At 42.6% G+C, this 20,929-nt stretch overlaps 1 long non-coding RNA gene across 1 annotated transcript; it reads right to left on the reverse strand.

Annotated features, from left to right (window-relative positions):
- Positions 1 to 16,239: 16,239 nt before the first annotated feature.
- Positions 16,240 to 20,717, reverse strand: LOC117501910. Its single transcript, XR_004558124.1, has 3 exons — positions 20,707 to 20,717; positions 20,480 to 20,484; positions 16,240 to 16,441 (listed from the first exon to the last, which is right to left on the reverse strand). It is a non-coding gene; the product is annotated as an uncharacterized LOC117501910 (long non-coding RNA).
- Between the last annotated feature and the right edge of the window lie 212 nt (positions 20,718 to 20,929).

Raw genomic sequence — 20,929 nt, forward strand, 5'->3', positions numbered from 1 at the left:
ACCATCCCAAAGACGTATCGTTATCTTTGGCTGCTTTCAGTGATGCCGGTATTTGGTTAGACTCTTTCTCTCTGATTGTTCTGTCTGAGTTATTTTCATTAGTTACTTCATCCAAACCATCAACATGTTTATTAGACCCCATTCCTACCAGGCTGCTCAAGGAAGCCCTACCATTATTTAATGCTTCGATCTTAAATATGATCAATCTATCTTTATTAGTTGGCTATGTACCACAGGCTTTTAAGGTGGCAGTAATTAAACCATTACTTAAAAAGCCATCACTTGACCCAGCTTTCTTAGCTAATTATAGGCCGGTCTCCAACCTTCCTTTTCTCTCAAAAATTCTTGAAAGGGTAGTTGTAAAACAGCTAACTGATCATCTGCAGAGGAATGGTCTATTTGAAGAGTTTCAGTCAGGTTTTAGAATTCATCATAGTACAGAAACAGCATTAGTGAAGGTTACAAATGATCTTCTTATGGCCTCAGACAGTGGACTCATCTCTGTGCTTGTTCTGTTAGACCTCAGTGCTGCTTTTGATACTGTTGACCATAAAATTTTATTACAGAGATTAGAGCATGCCATAGGTATTAAAGGCACTGCGCTGCGGTGGTTTGAATCATATTTGTCTAATAGATTACAATTTGTTCATGTAAATGGGGAATCTTCTTCACAGACTAAAGTTAATTATGGAGTTCCACAAGGTTCTGTGCTAGGACCAATTTTATTCACTTTATACATGCTTCCCTTAGGCAGTATTATTAGACGGTATTGCTTAAATTTTCATTGTTACGCAGATGATACCCAGCTTTATCTATCCATGAAGCCAGAGGACACACACCAATTAGCTAAACTGCAGGATTGTCTTACAGACATAAAGACATGGATGACCTCTAATTTCCTGCTTTTAAACTCAGATAAAACTGAAGTTATTGTACTTGGCCCCACAAATCTTAGAAACATGGTGTCTAACCAGATCCTTACTCTGAATGGCATTACCCTGACCTCTAGTAATACTGTGAGAAATCTTGGAGTCATTTTTGATCAGGATATGTCATTCAAAGCGCATATTAAACAAATATGTAGGACTGCTTTTTTGCATTTACGCAATATCTCTAAAATTAGAAAGGTCTTGTCTCAGAGTGATGCTGAAAAACTAATTCATGCATTTATTTCCTCTAGGCTGGACTATTCATTATTATCAGGTTGTCCTAAAAGTTCCCTAAAAAGCCTTCAGTTAATTCAAAATGCTGCAGCTAGAGTACTAACGGGGACTAGAAGGAGAGAGCATATCTCACCCATATTGGCCTCTCTTCATTGGCTTCCTGTTAATTCTAGAATAGAATTTAAAATTCTTCTTCTTACTTATAAGGTTTTGAATAATCAGGTCCCAACTTATCTTAGGGACCTCATAGTACCATATCACCCCAATAGAGCGCTTCGCTCTCAGATTGCAGGCTTACTTGTAGTTCCTAGGGTTTGTAAGAGTAGAATGGGAGGCAGAGCCTTCAGCTTTCAGGCTTCTCTCCTGTGGAACCAGCTCCCAATTCAGATCAGGGAGACAGACACCCTCTCTACTTTTAAGATTAGGCTTAAAACTTTCCTTTTTGCTAAAGCTTATAGTTAGGGCTGGATCAGGTGACCCTGAACCATCCCTTAGTTATGCTGCTATAGATGTAGACTGCTGGGGGGTTCCCATGATGCACTGTTTCTTTCTCTTTTTGCTCTGTATGCACCACTCTGCATTTAATCATTAGTGATCGATCTCTGCTCCCCTCCACAGCATGTCTTTTTCCTGGTTCTCTCCCTCAGCCCCAACCAGTCCCAGCAGAAGACTGCCCCTCCCTGAGCCTGGTTCTGCTGGAGGTTTCTTCCTGTTAAAAGGGAGTTTTTCCTTCCCACTGTAGCCAAGTGCTTGCTCACAGGGGGTCGTTTTGACCGTTGGGGTTTTACATAATTATTGTATGGCCTTGCCTTACAATATAAAGCGCCTTGGGGCAACTGTTTGTTGTGATTTGGCGCTATATAAAAAAATTGATTGATTGATTGATTGATTTCTGTGATTAAAAGCCTGATGGTTTATTTTTTTCAAACCGTGTTCAGACTCAGACCCGCAGCCTGACTAGCACCTGTTAAATCAGACACAAAAGGTGGTGATTTTACTCTTTTCTGCTTTCCACCCTTCGTCTGCCATCATATTTTAATAGTTTTTACAGTGTGCGCTTTTTACAAATGGATCAGAAAAGTCCGCAACTTGACGGCACGAAGTCGGTAAAAGAGGAAATTGTATAGCTTACCTTGCCTTACAATATAAAGCGCCTTGGGGCAACTGTTTGTTGTGATTTGGCGCTATATAAAAAAAAATTGATTGATTGATTGATTGATCTCCTGTCTGCTTTCCTGTCCTGATTAAGTCTGTCTCGCCAGTTTATGTTTAGTCTATTCTCTTGTTCATGTCTGATTTCTGTTGACGGAAATATGATTCAGTTGTAGCTCAGTTTTGTTTTTGCCTCTTGTTCCCACTTCACATCCTGCACCTGCTTTCATGTGCTTGTCTCACACCCAGTTATTTATGTTCACTTAACATGTCTCACGCCCAGTTATTTATGTTCACTTCACATCCTACACCTGTCATGTTTTTCTCTCACTTTAACTCTGTCTGCTTTGTCTTCTTTCACTCACACTCTGTGCACCTGTTCACATATCTCTTTTCTTCACTCCACCTTGTGTTGTCCTCCCTCACTGTCTTGCATTATGAAGTATCTTCGTTCACTAGCTACGCCCCTTCTTGATTGTACCTCACGTGCACCTAGTTAACTCCTGTCTTATTTAATCTCCACCCAGCCACCACACCCTTGCTCGTTTGTTGTCTTTGTACACTCACCAGCGCTTTGTCTAGTCCTGTTTTTGCCGTGTATCCAGATCCTGCTTTGTGGTTTTTTTTTTGACTGTGCCTTTTGCCTTGCCCATGATGTCTGTGTCTGCTCGTGCCTTTGAACCCTGCTTGCCCATGACTGCGTTTTTGCCTGACCCTGTTTGTGTTATGTGTCGGACGCAGCCCGGAGAACCGACCAGCGTTTGAAGGACCCAGTATAAAATAAGCAGAGCATGGTACAAAGGATAACAGAGTTTAATGAACATAACAGTGCTGTGAAAAATATAAAAGTGCGCGGTCTGGCGTGGTGGATTGCGGTGCGCTCCCAGCAGCGCTAACGGTCCGGAGCCAGAACTGGTTCGGACCCAAGGACCCCGCCGACACCCCCCAGGTGGCCGCGACAAACCGAGTCTGTGAAAGAAGGAATCATTATGTGAGTCCACACTCAACACACAGAGAGACCACTCAAAGGTGCACAAACAGCAAACACTTCCTGGCTTAATTACTAATCAGCTTCCCACCCTGCAGGCATGGAACATCCAGTTCACAAAACTCCACTGCAGTGGAAGCTGATTTAAACGACCAACATACAGCTCAATATAATAAGGTGTGAGGGACACCACATTTACTGACTGTATAAATGTTAGTCACAAAATCTAACGTACCTCAGGAAGTGTGCTGACGAGCGTGAGACCTCACCCCCTCCTCTTTCACAGACCATGCATCAAACCTGGACGTTCTCTGCATCCACTGATGATAAGATGGCTCCCGAGACGACGATCTCACCCGTCTGGTCACAAGGTCGAGTCTCTGGCAAATACACACTGTGTACTCCAGTCTTAAATGCCACCATGTTCCAATCCATGTAGATGCACCACAGCTGTGAGTCCTGACGAGCCGCAGGTGATCAGCCTCAGGTGATCAGGGTGAGGTCCTGATAAACTCAGCTACACAGCCACTCAGTCCCAAATGCAAGCCACCTGGAAGGAAAAACAAAAGACAGAAACAAAAAGGCAGCCAGGCCCCCCCAGCCATACAACAGTACCCCACCCTCACGGGAAGCCTCCCGGCGACCACACAAACCTGGCCCAGGAGAAACACCCCCCTCCAGGGACCATGGCTGGAAACCGTATCCGCATTCATCTTCCAACAGAATCTTCATCTAACAGAACGGTAGATGTCTTCTCCTCTGGCTGCATCTTTGCCCTTGTTTCTATCAGTCAATTAGCACAGGTGTGGCCAGGAGTTCTTGAACCTGTGCGGTCAGCCTTTGTCCAACCATGTTCACAGTCTGATTAGTCATAAAACAAAAAAGACAAACACAAACAACCAAAACACCCCCCCCTCCCCAGGGGACCGTCCCATCAAACCCCGGGAAGAGGAGAAAAGAAAAACAACCCAAACTTAAGCTTACAAATAAAAATGCTAACACCCCCCCTCCCCAGAGGACCGTTCCATCAAACCCCGGGAAGGGGAGAAAAGAAAAACCCAAACTTAAGCTTGCAAATAAAAATGCTAACACCCCCCCCACCCCCTAACGACATGTAGGGACCAACACCCCCCAGAGGACATCCCGCCAGCTCCAGGAGTAATAACCACAGCCGAGGTCCCTCTGGGATCCAACGTCACCCACGGGGACTCCCAGCGCCTCCCAGAGGACCATTCCATCAACCCCAGGAGACGCCTCCCCTCATGACCAACGGACCCAGCCCCGGCCGTCTATGGCTAGATGGACCCACAGCCCTTTCCCCCCCCCAGAGGACACCACAGTCAAACCCTGAGGGCGGAAACTGGGGGGAAAAACAAAAGGAGAAAAAAAAAACATACAAACAAAACAACCCCAACCCCACCCCCTTGGCGCAGTGGAAACTGGAAGCACGTCCAGTGTCACCAACCGTGACTATACCCCAGAAGCCAACCGGGAGGAGTGGAACAGCGGTTATGGCAGACGGCACAAAACGGCGCCACTCCTCCGACTTCCAAATCAGCCACCAGCTGCGGGTATATCCCACTGCCCCAAACCTCAGCCACGCCGATGGCAGACGGCTCAAAGGCGCGCTGAAGCCGGAGGTGGAACAGGGAATCAACAAACAAACCCCCCCCCCCCCCCCCCCAGGTGCAGAGGTTACCTGGGAAACGCCCAGCATAACCAAACTGCACCACTCCAGCAATGCCGACACTACGGCTCACACGGCTGGAGCCAGAGGAGAAGAGAGGGAACAAAAAGAAAATACCCCAAACCCCCCCCTCCCCTCCCGGGTGCAGAGGTTACCTGGGAAACGCCCAGCATAACCAAACTGCACCACTCCAGAAACAGAAGAGAGGGCATAACAAAAAACAAAACAAAAAAAAAGAAAAAAACAACCCAATTACCCCCCCATGACCCCCCAGGGGACCGTCCCATCAAACCCTGGGAGGTGAAACTGAAAGAAATAAAAAGAAAGACTAACAGACTAACATAAAGTTGCTTGGGTCCTTTTTTTTTTCCAGACAGAACTGCAGGGTCACGACCCCAGACACTAAATAGTGTCCAAATAAAAACCCCACACAAAAACCAACTCAAAAAACACCCACACAAAATGAACACACACAAAACTAATAAGTGATTTATACCGTCAAGCTCAAACAAATGGAACACACCTGTTCCAACTTAAGAGCTTGACGGTAATGTGACTCAGTCACCAAAGGAGGGAGCCAAAGTGCTAAAAATGAAAAACCCCCTTTGGTAACTGAGAAAACAAACTCATGCTGCCTTTCTGTGCGCAGCTCTGTGTAACACACAACCAAAAATGTGATTCAACTAAACACCGGAGCTGACACAACAGACGCAGTAGTTATCTTCATCCGGGGAAACGGGGCTACAACTGTCACACGGGAAGCACAGCGACCCGTGCCACAGAGCTCCGCCGTGCGCGTGCACCCATTACAGACACACTCTTGCAGCTCCCGTTTAAACCTCTTATCCGGTCAGAGCGTGACGCAAAGCCGTCGCCAGTCACACTCCACCACGACCCTCGGATAAGGCACAAACACAGGAACATGGCTGCATGAGCGCTCAAATCAGTATTCAGTAATGGGTTCTCCAACGCGCACCATCCGGGTGGAGAGCACCCGCAACTGATCCGGATAACTTCTGAATGTCTGCTGCAGCCTTTCCGGCGCGTTACCGTCTCTGCTACCGCTGGGTCCGTGATGTTTGGCCAGAGACTACTGTTATGTGTCGGACGCAGCCCGGAGAACCGACCAGCGTTTGAAGGACCCAGTATAAAATAAGCAGAGCACGGTACAAAGGATAACAGAGTTTAATGAACATAACAGTGCTGTGAAAAATATAAAAGTGCACAGTCTGGCGTGGTGGATTGCGGTGCGCTCCCAGCAGCGCTAACGGTCCGGAGCCAGAACTGGTTCGGACCCAAGGACCCCGCCGACACCCCCCAGGTGGCCGCGACAAACCGAGTCTGTGAAAGAAGGAATCATTATGTGAGTCCACACTCAACACACAGAGAGACCACTCAAAGGTGCACAAACAGCAAACACTTCCTGGCTTAATTACTAATCAGCTTCCCACCCTGCAGTCATGGAACATCCAGTTCACAAAACTCCACTGCAGTGGAAGCTGATTTAAACGACCAACATACAGCTCAATATAATAAGGTGTGAGGGACACCACATTTACTGACTGTATAAATGTTAGTCACAAAATCTAGCGTACCTCAGGAAGTGTGCTGACGAGCGTGAGACCTCACCCCCTTCTCTTTCACAGACCATGCATCAAACCTGGACGTTCTCTGCATCCACTGATGATGAGATGGCTCCCGAGACGACGATCTCACCCGTCTGGTCACAAGGTCGAGTCTCTGGCAAATACACACTGTGTACTCCAGTCTTAAATGCCACCATGTTCCAATCCATGTAGATGCACCACAGCTGTGAGTCCTGATGAGCCGCAGGTGATCAGCCTCAGGTGATCAGGGTGAGGTCCTGATAAACTCAGCTACACAGCCACTCAGTCCCAAATGCAAGCCACCTGGAAGGAAAAACAAAAGACAGAAACAAAAAGGCAGCCAGGCCCCCCCAGCCATACAACAGTTTGTGCTTCTGCCTCACAAACTGATCACCTGTGTACCGAACCAGAGCCTGAATTAAAGACCATGAGTACTTCTACATACAGTAGTCCGAGAGTTTGCATTTTGGGTCCAAATACTTCGGGTGCCTGGCACCCGCCGGGCGTGACAAATAGTGTGCTGCTATGCATTAAAAAAGAGGCCGCAGCAGCTGTGGCTCCATCCCTTCATCTGGATCACCCCACTACATATATTCCAACATATTCATGTTTCCTGTAGCGTTATCAGGACCTGCTCGTAAACATTTCTGCAGCTGATTCTGCTTCCAGGATTCAGTCACATGTGCTCATTGGACACAAACGTGTCTGAAGGTGCTGCAGTAGTGCTCCTTTGTGATGTCACTTAAAGGACATGTCGCACCAAAATCAGAAATCATAGCACCTTAGATTTAGGTGGTTAGTGACCATCTGATGATACACTGGGTTTACTTTGTGCACTTCCGTGACCAGTCTTAAAGCATACAGCATTCACAACAAACAGCTATGGAGACTGCCAAAAACAAAGTACTCTTGAGTACTTGTTTTTCTGAGTGCTTCCCACAGTTTTTATGTAGTTTTGAGGAAAACGTCCCATCACGCACTTGAATGGACTGTAGCTGCTAACATTAAGAACAGAGTTGCAGATTGCAAAGTTTACATAAGTGTGATGTCATGTGTCAAGAAAGATGACTTTAAGCTTGCTTTCAGCTTGTTTTCATCTTGGAATATAATACATGCCATTGGATTAATACACATGTTGTTGGAATAAACTGGACAGTGTTTGGTACTTTCCTGGAGTAAGTGAGGTCATACCGGACTTTTCCATTACAGATGGGGAGGCCCATGGAATGAACTCAGTGGTGAAGACGATGGGATATGTCTAAAATGATTCTAACATAAGTATGATTAAATGAACTATTAATATAATAAAAGTAAGAATTGATTAGAAAAAATCTAATGTCAAAAAAAATGTCACTTCTCCCCTGCTACGAGGAGATCACAAGACTGGACCATCTTGTGAGCTGCAATTGGAATCGTGGAGTGAGAGGATTGGAGACATAAGAGATTATTTGAGAGAGTTTTCAACTCCCACTCAGGCCGTCCAGTCACGGAGTAGCAGAGCATTGAAGAATAATCACTGGCCTTAAGTCTGAGTGGGGAAGTTTCAACGTTTTCTCTCTCATGGAACAACACATTGCACCAGAATGGATTAGATCAACTTTTGGTTGATTGAAGAAGGAATAAACTCTTATGTGGATTTATTTCCTGAAGGATTACAACATCGCACAAGGATCGTGGTCAGCTAACAACTAATAGCTGATGAAGATGAACTCAAGTTCATCGAACTGGGGATTTTAACATCAAAAACCTCCTTCCCTCACTCCTAGAAAAATTGTTAAGAAATTAATCCAGTCCAGTCAAAGTAAGATCAGACAGCATTATTGAATCAAAAACCAAGAATCTCTGCCAATTATTATTCTGATTATATTTGAATTACTGTTGTGAAATTATCATCATATAACCTATTTTGATTATGTTGTCAGCACTTGCAAAACCTGCAATAAATTTCCAAGCATGCAGTTAAAGTGTTAAGGCTCGGACATTGGATTTATTGATTCTTCTTAAGGTGTAAAAGTTGAAGGTTTTTGGGTGTATAACATCAAAAAGAGCTCTAAAAGGTTAGTCTGGTTTTTAACGAAATTAACGCATCCTGGGGACTCGCTGTACGAGTCACTAAATTTAAAATCTAGCAACATTCCAAGAGCCCTGATCCATAAGAGGAGAGCTGCCGTTAACGGGCGTGGCCGGCTCGTATCCTGGTTCCAGAGGAGGCTATTCGACCGGGGTGCGAGATCAGCGTCAGCGGGGTGGACGTCCGGATGGAGGCAGTGAGCGGCTAGACGAATCTCCTCGCCACCAGCTTGAACAGCCTTTGTGCAGCCCTGCCGGGTAATACCCGTGGAGACACGAAGGTCGGACCCCAGAGACGGAGAGCTGGTTTTATATAACGGGATCTGACACATGATGACTCATTTTTAAGTGATAGCTGTTAATTTTGATGCAGTCATGGTAAAAGCAGCAGCCCCTCTCCACTGTGGGAACACAGTGCATGTGTACGGCCATTAGTCATAAACGCAGCCTGTTAAAAACAGTTTCTGCTGGACGCTCAGCTTTGTGTGCACTCGTAAGTGTTGTCATCAATATAACTGTAAAAAATCTAAAAATACATCTGTGTGATCAACTAGCCTGACAAACAGCGGAGAGGTCCACGTGCCTGTTAAAACAGTGTGCTGCTCCACACACTTCAAGATCCAACATCTGACAGACTATCTCAAAGTAAAATAAAAATAAAGAACAAAATAAAATAGACAAAATGGTCATGGTCTTTTCCAATGAACGGACAATGGATAAGCCAAAAAGTAACAATTTAATGTTGTGAATCGCACAACGAAGTAGACAATAACAATATGGTGGAATGTCAATTATACACAAGGTGACGTGTGGGCAGGCTCGACAATAGAAGACGTCTGGCGAGAGAAGAGCCGGATCCCACACAGCTTCCACCACCAACGGATCTGAAGAACACTGGAGCCGCCAAGCCCTGCGCCCCAGGTGGCCGCTGTCTTCAGCAGACAGACCCGGTACTGCTGGCAGAGAACAGAAACAGTATCGATGAGTGTGAGTTCGCACACTCAGTAATCCCACAGTCTGTGTTTAGTTAGGAGGGAGCACCTCCACCTCCAATCACACACTTGTGCAGCTCCTGTTTAACCACTTATCTGGTTTGGGGTGTGAGGCGAAGCCGTCGCAGTCCACACCAAACGCCAATCCCACAGACAAGGACACACCACAGGAAAACGGCTGCAAAGAAGTTCAGATTATTACTCAATGTAAGTCAGCAGAGAAGTTACCTGAATGGTAGCTGATTTCTCGGCGGGGAGGTGGAGTTGCAGTCCGGCCTTTATGGTGATGGTGTTGAGTAGTGGATGAGTGACAGCTGGTACGGATGATGAGTGACAGCTGTCACTCGCAGTCGCTCCGACGCCCTCTCGTGCTTGAAGCCCGCACTTCAAGCAGGGCGCCATCTTGTGGTGGTGGGCCAGCAGTACCTCCTCTTCAGCGGCCCACACAACACATTCCTCGTCTTGGGCGATCATTCAAAGCACCCTTGAAGGGCAGCGAAATAACCAATTGTATGTATTTGCTAGGGAAAATTTATAAATATTTGGCAAATCAACATTGCCAAAATGAATGGCTTTGGGGCGCTGGAATTTTAGCCCTTGCTACAAAAATGCGGGAACGTTAGTGACGCTGCTGTCAGTCAGTCAGGCAGGAAGAGATGATGGTGACGACGTTTGGGTTATAATTATTTATTTTTATTTTGGCTCCGTGTGTTTTGCTGGAGTAAGTTGAAGAACTCTTCGGAGGTTTAAAACGGGACAAAACTAATCAAATCAATGACACCAAAGTTTGGCGGGGATCCTTTTGGAGGTGCGCACATCAGATCTTTCTCGTGGTTTAATGACAACTGCACATCCCGGTTGGAGGAGAGACGTTTGTCTGACTCGTTATAAACCGTGTCAGGCTTCATTCACACTGTCAGCGCGCACATGTCACGGAGGCTGCTGATCTGTGCTCTTTACTGCGGGGTGGAAAGGAGCACATCCACCTCTGCCAGCTGCGGACTGACTCCTCTGGATCCACTTCAGCTCAGGTGAGCTGACGAGCTGCTCGGATTTATTCCCGAATGTTGCTCCTGGTGTGGAAACGAGGATGAAAATTTAAGATAAAACGAATGAGTGATGTTTTTTGTTTGTTTTAGAGGGTCAAAGCTGTGATCTTTATTGGGACAGCAGACCAGTTATAATGGTAATAGGGGAGGCCGGGGCTGTTTGTAACAATGTTCAAAGCTGCAGCCATGCTGGTATTTTGATTTCACTTTACACATTATGAGGATCAGTTCACAGAAGTGAAATATTCTTTGGAGTATTCCACACTCTAAAACAAAGTATTTGCTCAGTTTAAAAACAAAACAAAACACTAAAATAGCAATTTGCATGTTTTTTTAAAGGTGATAGAGAAAGGTTGAATGGGGCATTAATCCTTGTTCTGTGATGTGATATGTAGCCCAAAAAAATTGGTTGGGTCTGTAATGGCTCAGAACCTTCCTAAAAGGCTCTCTGAAACAGCTATGTTACTATGCTGGGTTTAGAAAGCCTCGTTTGCCCTTAATGACGTCGTTTCGGAGCTTATTTGGCAACCTCATTATGAAATGCAAGTAGGTGGCTTGAAACTCTGTAAGTGAGATAGAGTATCTCGTCAATAGTTTTACATCCTCATTGAAGACAACTTTGGATGCTGTAGCTCCTCTGAAAAAGAGAGCTTTAAATCAGAAGTGCCTGACTCCGTGGTATAACTCACAAACTCGCAGCTTAAAGCAGATAACCCGTAAGTTGGAGAGGAAATGGCGTCTCACTAATTTAGAAGATCTTCACTTAGCCTGGAAAAAGTCTGTTGCTCTATAAAAAAGCCCTCTGTAAAGCTAGGACATCTTACTACTTATCACTAATTGAAGAAAATAAGAACAACCCCAGGTTTCTTTTCAGCACTGTAGCCAGGCTGACAAAGAGTCAGAGCTCTATTGAGCCGAGTATTCCTTTAACTAGTAATGACTTCATGACTTTCTTTGCTAATAAAATTTTAACTATTAGAGAAAAAATTACTCATAACCATCCCAAAGATGTATCATTATCTTTGGCTGCTTTCAGTGATGCCGGTATTTGGTTAGACTCTTTCTCTCCGATTGTTCTGTCTGAGTTATTTTCATTAGTTACTTCATCCAAACCATCAACATGTCTATTAGACCCCATTCCTACCAGGCTGCTCAAGGAAGCCCTACCATTATTTAATGCTTCGATCTTAAATATGATCAATCTATCTTTATTAGTTGGCTATGTACCACAGGCTTTTAAGGTGGCAGTAATTAAACCATTACTTAAAAAGCCATCACTTGACCCAGCTATCTTAGCTAATTATAGGCCAATCTCCAACCTTCCTTTTCTCTCAAAATTCTTGAAAGGGTAGTTGTAAAACAGCTAACTGATCATCTGCAGAGGAATGGTCTATTTGAAGAGTTTCAGTCAGGTTTAGAATTCATCATAGTACAGAAACAGCATTAGTGAAGGTTACAAATGATCTTCTTATGGCCTCAGACAGTGGACTCATCTCTGTGCTTGTTCTGTTAGACCTCAGTGCTGCTTTTGATACTGTTGACCATAAAATTTTATTACAGAGATTAGAGCATGCCATAGGTATTAAAGGCACTGCGCTGCGGTAGTTTGAATCATATTTATCTAATAGATTACAATTTGTTCATGTAAATGGGGAATCTTCTTCACAGACTAAGGTTAATTATGGAGTTCCACAAGGTTCTGTGCTAGGACCAATTTTATTCACTTTATACATGCTTCCCTTAGGCAGTATTATTAGACAGCATTGCTTAAATTTTCATTGTTACGCAGATGATACCCAGCTTTATCTATCCATGAAGCCAGAGGACACACACCAATTAGCTAAACTGCAGGATTGTCTTACAGACATAAAGACATGGATGACCTCTAATTTCCTGCTTTTAAACTCAGATAAAACTGAAGCTATTGTACTTGGCCCCTCAAATCTTAGAAACATGGTGTCTAACCAGATCCTTACTCTGGATGGCATTACCCTGACCTCTAGTAATACTGTGAGAAATCTTGGAGTCATTTTTGATCAGGATATGTCATTCAAAGCGCATATTAAACAAATATGTAGGACTGCTTTTTTGCATTTACGCAATATCTCTAAAATTAGAAAGGTCTTGTCTCAGAGTGATGCTGAAAAACTAATTCATGCATTTATTTCCTCTAGGCTGGACTATTGTAATTCATTATTATCAGGTTGTCCTAAAAGTTCCCTGAAAAGCCTTCAGTTAATTCAAAATGCTTCGGGAACTAGAAGGAGAGAGCATATCTCACCCATATTGGCCTCTCTTCATTGGCTTCCTGTTAATTCTAGAATAGAATTTAAAATTCTTCTTCTTACTTATAAGGTTTTGAATAATAAGGTCCCATCTTATCTTAGGGACCTCATAGTACCATATCACCCCAATACAGCGCTTCGCTCTCAGACTGCAGACTTACTTGTAGTTCCTAGGGTTTGTAAGAGTAGAATGGGAGGCAGAGCCTTCAGCTTTCAGGCTCCTCTCCTGTGGAACCAGCTCCCAATTCGGATCAGGGAGACAGACACCCTCTCTACTTTTAAGATTAGGCTTAAAACTTTCCTTTTTGCTAAAGCTTATAGTTAGGGCTGGATCAGGTGACCCTGAACCATCCCTTAGTTATGCTGCTATAGACTTAGACTGCTGGGGGGTTCCCATGATGCACTGTTTCTTTCTCTTTTGCTCTGTATGCACCACTCTGCATTTAATCATTAGTGATTGATCTCTGCTCTCTTCCACAGCATGTCTTTTTCTTGATTCTCTCCCCTCAGCCCCAACCAGTCCCAGCAGAAGACTGCCCCTCCCTGAGCCTGGTTCTGCTGGAGGTTTCTTCCTGTTAAAAGGGAGTTTTTCATTCCCACTGTCGCCAAGTGCTTGCTCACAGGGGGTCGTTTTGACCGTTGGGGTTTTTTTGTAATTACTGTATGGTCTTGCCTTACAATATAAAGCGCCTTGGGGCAACTGTTTGTTGTGATTTGGCGCTATATAAATAAAATTGATGATGTTGATGAGGTGGCGCTGATCGGTTGCCGTTGTTTGATTGGCTGTCCTTGCTCTCACTGAAAAGAAAGCATTATTTATTTATTTTCATTGCTTTTATATTTTCTGTTGTGTTTCTATGCGGGTTTTTTTTTTGCCTCTTTCTCTAAAATTGTATATAATAATCATTAGATTATTAATATATAAACAAAAATAAATTAAAGAAATATTACAATTTGAAAACAAATGCACCCGAACGTGATGACAGCTGCAATGCTAACTTTTAACATTGAAAATGCCATAGACATGCTAACGCGTTAGCATCGCTCCCGTTTTTAAGTTATAAAATACATCTATCAACTGCTTCAGAAGAGCATAACAGGTCGGTTTAACATAGAAAAGGTAAATAATACTCACAGACATATGCTCTTTAGGGTTTTAGCAGGAGAAAATTAAGCAAAAGAAAGAAAGAATAATTGAAGCATTGCTTCAATCTGCGAAGCACTACTTCGATTGGTTCAAGGTTCAAAGCAAAGCCGCGCTGCAGAAAAGTTGTTTACGGACCCGCTGCAGGGTCTGTAATCAATACAGAAATGATCATTTTCCTGACAAACACCCCCCAAAACAACGGCCACTCTGAAGGACCGATAACATAATCGTTAAGCACAAAGCTTATTGATGTCGGTGGATCGAGTCATTTCTTAACGATACCCAAAAGGAACCGGTTCTAGATACACATCCCTAGCTGCTAAGGGGTTAGCTCATTCCCTTTAGAGGAACAAACCAGAGCTAACGTGCCATTCTAACGTGCAATTCTTACAACAGGAATATGGCACAACACAAATGTAAAACAAAAGAAAATGTGATACCCACAGGCTGTACTGATTGCTGGGGTTGATTTTGTCGCAAAGTCGGAACTGACCCTCTACTGAGCATTAAATGCCGACTGAAGCCAGCTTGAAATCGTGCAAGGTTTGTGAAACAGTCCTCCGTGAAATGCGCAGAGCAAAGAAATAGTCGGCAACACCAAAAACATGAAAAAGATGATTTTGATTTTCTATCCCCTTTTTTAAAAGTAATTCTAACTCAGCCACTGAGTACACACAAGACACTTACAGTCAGACAAACCCAAGTTTAGCAACGCATTTAATTAAGTGGTTTTGTATACTTAATTTGCTTTGTCCTCTACACTGTTAATTAGTTTTAATGAATTTAATTTAAAGGTTTTGGTGTTATTAGTTAGTCAAGTTATTTAATTTAAGTTTTTCAAGCTTCTTTAGTTTGCCTCCATTCCACTCAGTAATGTTCATGCAAAATATTACCTTAATTTTCTCTCGCTCACACACACACACACACACACACACACACACACACACACACACACACACACACACACACACACACACACACACACACACACACACACACACACACCACACACACACACTCTCTCTCTCTCTCTCACACACACACACACACAAACATTTTCTCTTTCTCTCTCTGAAGGTGGTGTGAACATTGTAGTATGTACATAATGTTCTTTTGTCAATTGAGAATTTTTTCCATATTTTGAAAGAGTGTAAATTTGCTGATATTTTCTATTTTGTTAAGGTCGGTGTCATTGTGAACCCCAGGATCTGTTTGTCTGAAGATAAAGGCAGTGCAGTACAGTTTGGTGTACTATGTGTGTAATTGGTGTGAAATGGTGAAATGTTCTTTGCTCAAGAACTTGAGTGTTGTATTTGATACTGTTCCTTTCCAAAGTAGAAATGGGGGCTAATATAGCTGTAAATGGTTAACTTTATCTGTAAAACTCCTAATTTTGAGAAGGACATGAAATGATTATTGTGGAATTGTAGTAATTTTCCGACTGTTCACTTGAATGCCTGTACTGGACAAGGCAAGGGAATCTATTGGCACAGCAGCCCCACCACGACTGTTTTTCACCAGCCGCCACTGGCCAGTACCTTTATCATTTTTTTATTAAAAATGTAGCGACAATTTTTTTTAAGTGACTATGTGAATGTGATTTGTAGACAACAGTATAGCATTAAGATGCTAAGGATCATGGCAGTTAGGTACAGCCAGGCGATGGGAATTGCTAATGTTTTATCAGTATCAATGCCATTATTGATCCTGCTTGTCAGCCCTTTTCATCAGTTTTAATCATGTCTGATTATTTTGCACTTTTTTGACTCATTACAGCTACACGATTTTCACATACAGTTAATAAAGTGAATAAAGCTCAAAATCCTTATCATAGCTTTTATTTATATACACACAAATGCACTGGGAACACTGCACATTCTATTCCAAATTGAAAAAAAATGAAGGAAAAATTATCAATTTTATTACTTTACAGAAAGTGATGTGTCTGCATTTTTCTTTCTCTGGCCCTTATTACTTTTACAGGTGGAAATTATTTAAGGAAGAGGGCAGCAAATGTACATTCTGGTTGTTGTGCATTTGTCTCTGAAAAATTGTTCAGAAACAGTGTACTTTGATTAAAAATTGATCAGAGGGGAGAAAATATATAAAGAAGTGCAGAAAATGACAGGCGGCTCAGCTAAAATGATCTCAGATGTATTAAAATGGTAACAAAACCAGAGAGACCTGGAAGAAAACTGAACACCACCATTCAAATGGATCAAAAAATAGACAGAATGACAAAGACTCAGACAACGATCAGCTCCAGGGTGATCAAAGAAGGTCTGAAGTTACCTGTGAGTACTGTAACAATTAGAAGACATCTATGTGAAGACAAGCCATGGACAAGGAGATACAACAAAGTCCTATTGTTAAAAACAATGAAGAGGTTACAGTTTGACAAAGAGCATGTTGACTGGACTAAAGAGAAATGGAGCAACATGTTATGGACTGAAAAAAGCAAGATTGTTCTTTGTGTCTAGGGGCCACAGACAGTTTGCAGATGACCCCCCAAAACTGAATTCAAGCCACAGTACACTGTAAAGACTGAAGCATGGTGGGGCAAACATGATATGGAGATGCTTCTCATACTATGGTGTTGGGTCTATTTATCACATATACCAGGGATCAGTGTGAATACATCAAAATACATGAAGAGGTCATGTTGCCTTATGCCAAAGAAGAAATGTTCTTGAAATGGGTGATTAGGAAGTTGTGTGTGTTTAAAGTGATGGGTTTGATGACTGTAAAAGTGGACCAAAGAGCCTGTACTACAGCCGGACAGTCTACATCTATGGCGTAGGTACAGTTGTTCCCAGGTGACTGCATACTTTGTTCAAGAGAACAGTTCAAATACTATACAGCAGGGAAACGAACCAGAGAAGACCTCGTTAAGTCTGAAACATTTCATGCAATGAATTCCCTTCATGTAACAGCAAAGAATAACAGGATCCGGCGTTGTTGTAGAAAACTGCAGATGGTGACCCAGTGGAGAAAGAGGCAAAGTAGCACAGGTCAAATGCAGTATGTCCCATAGAAAATAGGGGAAACTGGGGCACGGTGAATCAGTAGCTACAGTAGTGTTCAGAATAATAGTAGTGCTATGTGACTAAAAAGATTAATCCAGGTTTTGAGTGTATTTCTTATTGTTACATGGGAAACAAGGTACCAGTAGATTCAGTAGATTCTCACAAATCCAACAAGACCAAGCATTCATGATATGCACACTCTTAAGTAGGGATGGGTATGGATAACCAGTTCCTTTCGGGTATCGTTACGAAATGATTCGATCCACCGACATCAATAAGCTTTGTGCTTAACGATTTTGTTATCGGTCCTTCAGAGTGGCCGTTGTTTTGGGGGGTGTTTGTCAGGAAAATGATAATTTCTCTACATTGATTACAGACCCTGCAGCAGGTCCATGATCAACTTTTCTGCAGCGCGGCTTTGCTTTGAACCTTGAACCAATCGAAGCAGTGGTTCGCAGATTGAAGCAATGCTTCGATCTGTTGCTTCGTTTATACTTTCTTTCTTTCGCTTAATTTTCCCCCGCTAAAACAGACAGACAGACAGACAAATACTTTATTAATCCCAAGGGAAATTGTGCATTATCTCTAAAACCCTAAAGAGCATACGTCTTTAAAACCCTAAAGAGCATACGTCTGTGAGTATTATTTACCTTTTCTATGTTAAACCGACCTGTTATGGTCTTCTGAAACAGTTGATAGATGTATTTTATAACTTAAAAATGGGAGCGATGCTAATGCATTAGCATGTCTATGGCATTTTCAATGTTAAAAGTTAGCATTACGCATTTGCAGCTGTCATCACGTTCGGGTGCATTTGTTTTCAAATTGTAATATTTCTTAAATGTATTTTTGTTTATATATTAATAATCTAATGCTTATTATATACAATTTTAGAGAAAGAGACAAAAAGAACCTGAATAGAAACACAACAGAAAATATATAATAGCTTAGCCGCCGTTAGTTCCCCCCTGGCAGATCCCGGGCAGTCGGGAAAGCAGGCTGACTGGGTGACTGTGAGGAGGAAGCGTAGCCCTAAACAGAAGCCCCGTGTACACCGTCAACCCGTTCACATCACTAACCGTTTTTCCCCACTCGACGATACACTCGCCGAGGATCAAACTCTGGTTATTGGCGACTCTGTTTTGAGAAATGTGAAGTTAGCGACACCAGCAACCATTGTCAATTGTCTTCCGGGGGCCAGAGCAGGCGACATCGAAGGACATTTGAAATTGCTGGCTAAGGCTAAGCGTAAATTTGGTAAGATTGTAATTCACGTCGGCAGTAATGACACTCGGTTACGCCAATCGGAGGTCACTAAAATTAACATTAAATCGGTGTGTAACTTTGCAAAAACAATGTCGGACTCTGTTGTTTTCTCTGGGCCCCTCCCCAATCAGACCGGGAGTGACATGTTTAGCCGCATGTTCTCCTTGAATTGCTGGCTGTCTGAGTGGTGTCCAAAAAATGAGGTGGGCTTCATTGATAATTGGCAAAGCTTCTGGGGAAAACCTGGTCTTGTTAGGAGAGACGGCGTCCATCCCACTTTAGATGGAGCAGCTCTCATTTCTAGAAATCTGGCCAATTTTCTTGGATCCTCCAAACTGTGACTGTCCAGCGTTGGGACCAGGAGGCAGAGCTGTGGTCTTATACACCTCTCTGCAGCTTCTCTCCCCCTGCCATCCCCTCATTACCCCATCCCCGTAGAGACGGTGCCTGCTCCCAGACCACCAATAACCAGCAAAAATCTATTTAAGCATAAAAATTCAAAAAGAAAAAATTATATAGCACCTTCAACTGCACCACAGACTAAAACAGTTAAATGTGGTCTATTAAACATTAGGTCTCTCTCTTCTAAGTCCCTGTTGGTAAATGATATAATAATTGATCAACGTATTGATTTATTCTGCCTAACAGAAACCTGGTTACAGCAGGATGAATATGTTAGTTTAAATGAGTCAACACCCCCGAGTCACACTAACTGTCAGAATGCTCGTAGCACGGGCCGGGGCGGAGGATTAGCAGCAATCTTCCATTACAGCTTATTAATTAATCAAAAATCTAGACAGAGCTTTAATTCATTTGAAAGCTTGTCTCTTAGTCTTGTCCATCCAAATTGGAAGTCCCAAAAACCAGTTTTATTTGTTATTATCTATCGTCCACCTGGTCGTTACTGTGAGTTTCTCTGTGAATTTTCAGACCTTTTGTCTGACTTAGTGCTTAGCTCAGATAAGATAATTATAGTGGGCGATTTTAACATCCACACAGATGCTGAGAATGACAGCCTCAACACTGCATTTAATCTATTATTAGACTCTATCGGCTTTGCTCAAAAAGTAAATGAGTCCACCCACCACTTTAATCATATCTTAGATCTTGTTCTGACTTATGGTATGGAAATAGAAGACTTAACAGTATTCCCTGAAAACTCCCTTCTGTCTGATAATTTTTTAATAACATTTACATTTACCCTGATGGACTACCCTGCAGTGGGGAATAAGTTTCATTACACTAGAAGTCTTTCAGAAAGCGCTGTAACTAGGTTTAAGGATATGATTCCTTCTTATGTTCTCTAATGTCATATACCAACACAGAGCAGAGTAGCTACCTAAACTCTGTAAGGGAGTTAGAGTATCTCGTCAATAGTTTTACATCCTCTTTGAAGACAACTTTGGATGCTGTAGCTCCTCTGAAAAAGAGAGCTTTAAATCAGAAGTGTCTGACTCCGTGGTATAACTCACAAACCTGTAGCTTAAAGCAGATAACCCGTAAGTTGGAGAGGAAATGGCGTCTCACTAATTTAGAAGATCTTTACTTAGCCTGGAAAAAGAGTTTGTTGCTCTATAAAAAAGCCCTCCGTAAAGCTAGGACATCTTTCTACTCATCACTAATTGAAGAAAATAAGAACAACCCCAGGTTTCTTTTCAGCACTGTAGCCAGGCTGACAAAGAGTCAGAGCTCTATTGAGCTGAGTATTCCATTAACTTTAACTAGTAATGACTTCATGACTTTCTTTGCTAACAAAATTTTGACTATTAGAGAAAAAATTACTCATAACCATCCCAAAGATGTATCGTTATCTTTGGCTGCTTTCAGTGATGCCGGTATTTGGTTAGACTCTTTCTCTCCGATTGTTCTGTCTGAGTATTTTCATTAGTTACTTCATCCAAACCATCAACATGTTTATTAGACCCCATTCCTGCCAGGCTGCTCAAGGAAGTCCTACCATTATTTAATGCTTCAATCTTAAATATGATCAATCTATCTTTGTTAGTTGGTTATGTACCACAGGCCTTTAAGGTGGCAGTAATTAAACCATTACTTAAAAAGCCATCACTTGACCCAGCTATCTTAGCTAATTATAGGCCAATCTCCAACCTTCCTTTTCTCTCAAAGATTCTTGAGAGGGTAGTTGTAAAACAGCTAACTGATCACCTGCAGAGGAATGGTCTATTTGAAGAGTTTCAGTCAGGTTTTAGAATTCATCATAGTACAGAAACAGCATTAGTGAAGGTTACAAATGATCTTCTTATGGCTTCGGACAGTGGACTTATCTCTGTGCTTGTTCTGTTGGACCTCAGTGCTGCTTTTGATACTGTTGACCATAAAATTTTATTACAGAGATTAGAGCATGTCATAGGTATTAAAGGCACTGCGCTGCGGTGGTTTGAATCATATTTGTCTAATAGATTACAGTTTGTTCATGTAAATGGGAATCTTCTTCACAGACTAAAGTTAATTATGGAGTTCCACAAGGTTCTGTGCT

The sequence above is a fragment of the Thalassophryne amazonica genome, chromosome 2 (genome assembly GCF_902500255.1).
Source record: "Thalassophryne amazonica chromosome 2, fThaAma1.1, whole genome shotgun sequence".
NCBI classification, from domain to species: Eukaryota; Metazoa; Chordata; class Actinopteri; order Batrachoidiformes; family Batrachoididae; genus Thalassophryne; species Thalassophryne amazonica.